This window comes from Protobothrops mucrosquamatus, unplaced genomic scaffold (assembly GCF_001527695.2).
Source record: "Protobothrops mucrosquamatus isolate PMUCROS unplaced genomic scaffold, P.Mucros_1.0 scaffold5, whole genome shotgun sequence".
Classification (NCBI taxonomy): domain Eukaryota; kingdom Metazoa; phylum Chordata; class Lepidosauria; order Squamata; family Viperidae; genus Protobothrops; species Protobothrops mucrosquamatus.
This window is the reverse complement of record NW_015386392.1, coordinates 1,549,151-1,555,275: the sequence shown is the minus strand read 5'-3', so window position 1 is coordinate 1,555,275 and position 6,125 is coordinate 1,549,151. Positions and strand designations below refer to the sequence as shown.

Genomic DNA, 6,125 nt, shown 5'->3' with positions numbered 1-6,125 from the left:
CTCCCTCAGCGCCACTAGGTAAGATCTAAGATGTATCTTTACCTGTGTTCGAGTGGATTCGGTTCGGCTGGCCCTCCAACTGCTCTCCAGGCGTCTTTTCCGACGTTTCATCTCTCTCAGCCCCTCGGTAAACCAAGGAGATGGTCGAGATCCACGTCGGGTCAGAGGCCGCAAAGGCACGACTCGGTCCAATGCTGCAGCGGCAGTTGTCTCCCAAGCCGCCGCCTGATTTTCCGCCGAGTCGTGGACCAGATCCTCCGGATATGGCCCAAGCTCCGTCAGGAACCTCTCGGGGTCCATCAGTCGCCTGGGACGGAACCATCTGGGCGGTTCCGTTGGAGCATTCACAACTTCTGGATGCAAATTGTTCCACTGATTAATTGTTCTCACTGTCAGGATGTTTCTCCTTAGTTCCAGGTTGCTTCTCTCCTTGATTAGTTTCCATCCATTGCTTTTTGTCCTGCCTTCAGGCGCTTTGGAGAATAGCTTGACTCCCTCTTCTTTGTGGCAGCCCCTCAGATATTGGAACACTGCTGTCATGTCCCCCCTCGTCCTCTTCATTAAACTAGACATATCCAATTCCAGCAGCTGTTCTTTATATGTTTTAGCCTCCAGTTCCCTAATCATTCTTGTTGCTCTTCTCTGTACTCTTTCTAGAGTCTCAACATCTTTTTTACATCGTGGTGACCAAAACTGGATGCAGTATTCCAAGTGTGACCTTACCAAGGCATTATAAAGTGGTATTAATACTTCATGTGATCTTGATTCTATCCCCCTGTTAATACAGCCTAGACTGTTTTGGCTTTTTTGGCAGCTGCAGCACACTGCTGGCTCATATTTAAGGGATTGTCCATTAGTTTCTTGAATGAGATATTATTTACCTTGTTTATTGGTCTGAGGTTAACCTTAGTGTTAATCTAAACTCATCTGGGTATTGATTGGTGGTGGGGAGCTGTTTTGGTCTTTTTGTTTCCTTTTTGGTTTGGCTTGTTGATTGTCTCTTTTGCACAATATGTAGATGTTGTTTATGCCTATGTGTCTACTAGCCAATTTGTCAGAGTTCCAGCCTTGTAGAAATTCTCTAGCGTTTTTGGACTTGGCTTGGTCAAGGATGCTTACAGTTTCCAAGTTGAAACTATGGTTGTCAATATGTTGTGGAATTAAAGAGTTTTCATTATATCATTTGACTGCTGGGTGTTCATGGACATGTTCTGCTAGTCTTCTCCTTGCAGTCTTTATGCCATATGTTGCAGATGAATTCTGTTTTTTCTTCTGGTAGAGATGTAAGTTAAATTATAAAATCTGACAGTAATAGTAGTTCTGAGGATTTGTTTCTGCAAATTTACTAAAGTTGCAGATACCAGAATAACATTATAGTTGTATTCTCTCCCCAACATTTATTTTTGATGAGTAACACGCGCATCTACGGTGAGCTATTCAGAGATATTAATACTGAGAATTATTGATTTCCAGACTACTCTGAATGCTTCATTGAGAGCATCAGATCCCTTTTTGAATATCCACAGAGTGAAGAAAGAAAGATTACTGATAAGTGATAGATGATTTTGAAAAACTTCCTTAGTTGTGAGATGATATCAAGGCCAAAGTGAAACTGCAATTGGAAACTCTAAATATGTATTCTGTGGCTGATTCAGAAGCAGATTGGAGAAGAAAATACCCATAATGATCTTGTTCACAGTCTCTTGATCTGGATGGTTTCCAGACTCCATGCATTCCATACTTATTCATAATTTTCACATTTAGGAAATGATAGCTTTTGAGGTCTAAGTTATAACTATCTCAATATTCAAATTACAGGAAATAAGTTGCCTGCAGATAGACAGCAAGTATAGCTTAGCTGAGCATGTGACTAAAATAAACTTTTCCAAGGAAATACAAAGAATAAAAGTGTTGATGTATAAAATTTTCCGACTTAAAAATGGGACAGTCCTGTGCCTAATTTTAATACCAGATAATCTGAGGTAGTTATGCAATCAAAAGAAAATTAGTCCAGCTACAAAGATAGTAAGGAGGCTATGCCCTAAGTTTTAAAGCATCTTTGATTTATTTCCAAAGACAATTAAGTTTGATCCTTCAAAATCTGTAAAACAAAACTTCTCTGGCTCCTCCTGTAGATTTGCTAAGGTTTGGTTAAGAATAGTGATAGCCAATTTATTGGGTTTCTTTTAGAAGCAAGTCTCATCAATATATTAAACAAGATAGCTTCTTCAAAACTTGAGTCCCAGATTGATTTCGTGTGATTGGTCTTCTTCAATAATTAAGTAATTAAATTGGGTTAGTAAAAGTTCATTCCTCTGCATTGTATTTGCACATTACTATCCGACCCCGGATCTGATTGGTGGAGGCTGGCAAAGAAGTAGCAAGCTAGAAATAGAAGAAAAGCATTATTAGATTAATTGGAAGTATGTCTAGTAGTCCAACATCCATGCCAATTTGTTCCTTGTTGAACAACTGTTAGAGCTAGGAAATGTATTTTGAATGTTCAGCCCAAATCTCTCTCCTTGTAATGTAAACACATTGTTTCTTTTCCTGTCTTCCGGAACAACTGAGCAATTCAGCCCCATCTTCTCCATGATAGCCTTTCAAATGCCTGAAGATCATTCTACAGATCATCCTACAGTCTTCTCTTTCACAGATCAAATGTAGTTCCCAGTGGCTACAACCTTCAAAAAAAATATTCTTCTAGATGTCTTACATTTCTTAAACATGCACCAGTTTGTTAATATGCTTCCTAAAATGTAGTACACAGAGTCAAATACACTATTCCATAAAATAATACCAGTGCAGAAGAGAAAGGAAGATTTGGCCATGTTATTTGTGCACTGCACGCTGGACATCTGTTAACACAGTCTGGGATTTTATGTGCAAGGACTGTCATACCACCAATATGCACAAATACAGTGAGCCATTGGTAATTTTATTTTGATCTCCTTATTAATTACAGTCAGTCCTCGACTTACAGCTGTAAGATTGCTTCATTTATGCTGTGGTTTTTCTCTGTTTTAAAAAATGGAACAGCTGTCAGGACTGCATACTTTTAACCACAGAATTATCGACATAGATGCCTAGGGATTTATTTTTTTTTAGCTTTGCTTTACCACTACAACTGTGACTGCAGTAGTGGGAAGATTACAAGATGGAAAATACTTTTTTTTTAATTCAAAGGAACCAAAATCTCTTCATATAGGAAGAGATATCAGTATATTAAATGAAAACATTCATGGTCATTATTGTAGGCCTGTGCTGATCATTTCAGGTTTTTTGGATCTGTGCCAGGATAATCTATAAATCATGTTCAAGCTGATTTTCCTTGCCTGCTATCCTGGTGGAAGTAGCTTCTTGTAGGGAATAGAGGGAATGACCTAGAGTAGGGTTGTCCAAATTTGGCAACTTTAGGACTTGTGGACTTCAACTCCCAGAATTCGCAGCAGCCATGCTGGCTTGTTGCACTCTAGCTATTAAAGAACTAAAATTGTCCAGAATTGACTTTGATCATCTGTCTTTCTTGATTTTGTTTTGAAAGTCACTCCTTCTCATTTGTAGGCAGCTATAAAAATTAGATCACCGAGCTGTTGTGACACAACGGTGCCCACAACCAGGAGTTCGATTCTGACCAACTCAAGGCTGACTCAGCCTTCCATCCTTCTTAGCTCAGAAAAATGAGAACCCAGATTGTTAGGGGGAATATGCTGACATTAGTAAACAGCTCAGAGAGTGTTGTAAAGCACTACAGAGCAGTATATAAGTCTAGGTGCTATTGCTATTGCTAAATCATGGCTGATTAAACATATTCCCTGTTAATCACAAGCCAATAGTGCCAGAGAAAGCACCTCTGATGAGACAACATTAGAAGAAGAAGAAAAAAATAACAAGAACTTATACATGGATGGCTAGGGAAATTCTGGGAGTTGATATCCACACATCTTGAAGCAGATGAGTTTGAGAAATACTGTTGCAGTCCAAACTTCAATAGTGATTATCCATAATTTGATCATCATTGTGATAGATTTTGGATCCTTGAGGACTACATGTTCAGAAACAGCAAGTATATTAATACTTCCTGAAAAAATTACTCTTTTACATAATCTGTGAGAGAAGGGAAAAGATACATTTATTTATGTTTTGTATTTGCTTTAAAATGTTATGCCTGTTTCTCTGAGCACATTCTCGATACGCCCTCACTCTGCTTGTACAATTTATCATTCTGAGCAGAAGGGACATTTATCAATAAGTATAAAATGTGGGTTTATATTTTATAATAGATTTGAAATCAGTAGTGAATGTTAAGTTATGATGCATACTTTCTGAATAATAACATAAAACTTAAAATACGATTTTCAGAAGCTCCTGATATATTTATGAAATGCTGTAAATGAAAGGCAAGAGTTATAATAGGATTAGTTCAATTTGCTTTTTAAATCTACTCCATTTGGAAGTTTTACACATTCCCAGGAGGAAAAAAAAGCACCTCTTTTTTTCTTACTGTGAATGACAAGTAATTGATGATAGGATCATACCTAGACATACCTAGAAAAGCTATGTTTTTTCTTCAGCAATGAAAAGACAGGGAGATGCACACCAGCTTTTGGTATTCCACATCTTGTGATAGATTTAATTTCCATAAATGAGCCATGCCATCCATATAAACTTTTAAAGTCTTTGGTGATGGTTATAGTTATTCAGGTGACAAAACAGTTGCCTATAAAGCCATAACTGTTAAGATGGAGGCACCATAATAATTGAAGTCAGAACTTTGCGAGTGATCCCAAGCTTATATAAGTAAGCACAGACTTATCTGTTTATTCCAACTCCCTGACATTATTCATAGCTGCTCTGTATCTTTGTTTATGCATGGGAATAAACAGGCTGTCAGGAGTTGGACATGAGCTAACAGTTATCTACAAGAGGAAGCATTCCCTGGTGCACTGTTTGGCTTAGAGCAGCATATAAATTGCAGTAAACAAATACATAATCATATATCAAACTGACTGCTACTTGGAGGGATAAACAGATTCAGGTGTCTTTTACTTACCTTTCTCATTTCTTCTTTCTGGAAGAATTTTTTTTTCCTTTCTTCTCTTCCCTTGGACCTTTTTTTGTACACATCCTCTTTTTTTACCCTTTTGGCCTAGCTATATTCTGTTACAAATAGACCTTCACTTATGACCACAGTTGGGACCAGAATTTTAATTGCTAAGCTATACAGTCATTAAGAGGGTCATCTTGTGCCTAGCCTGATTTTACAATCATTTTTATTGTGCTCATTACATGAATCACTGTGATCATTAAGTGAATCACACAGTCCTTAAGCAAATTCAGTTTCCCCAATTTTCATTGTTTGTCACAAACCAGCTGGGAAGGTTATCAAAGGGTGATCACATGACCTGGGGGTCAGGGAACTGTCATAAATACATGCCAGTTGACAAGTACTCAAATGTTGACCATGGGAATGCCACAATGGTCATAAGTGTGAAACATGTTCATAAGTCACTTTTTTCAGCACTAGTGTAACTTCAAATGGTGAATAAATGAATGATTATAAGTGGAGGACTATTTGTACACTCCAGCCAATCAACTTAGACAAAGCTATTCCTGCTTACTGAAGAGATATCCATAGCATAGAAGCTTATGGAAGCTGTATCTCTTCAAAGTGTAGGTGATTTAATAGCAATAGCAATGGTATTTAGACTTATATTCTGCTTCACAGTGTTTTACAGCCCTCTCTAAGAAGTTTACAGAGTCAGCATTTTGCCTCTCCAACAATCTGGGCCTTCATTTTATCGCCCTTGGAAGGATGGGAAGCTCAGTCAACCATGAGCCGGTCACAATCGAACTCTTAGCAGTCAGCAGCCTGCAATAGTGCATTTCTAGCATTGCAGCATCACCAGAATGATTACGGCCAGTGGTGGGATTCAAATATGTGAACAACCGGTTCTTTGTGTGGATGCTGCTTCCAGAAGTCCGTTCTGGGCCTGGGCAATAAAAAATTAGCGACTGGTTCTGCCGAACTGGTGCGAACCGGCTGAATCCCATCATTGGTTACGGCTATTAAAATAATTTACATTATTATTGCTCCTTAGATTTACCGTATTTTTCGCTCTATA

General features: G+C 38.3%; 1 protein-coding gene across 1 annotated transcript in view; it reads left to right on the top strand.

Annotated features, from left to right (window-relative positions):
* DPP6 (dipeptidyl peptidase like 6) overlaps window positions 1-6,125 on the top strand; it is a 362,352-nt gene that overhangs the window by 209,269 nt on the left and 146,958 nt on the right. The gene's annotated exons all lie outside the window — the stretch shown is intronic.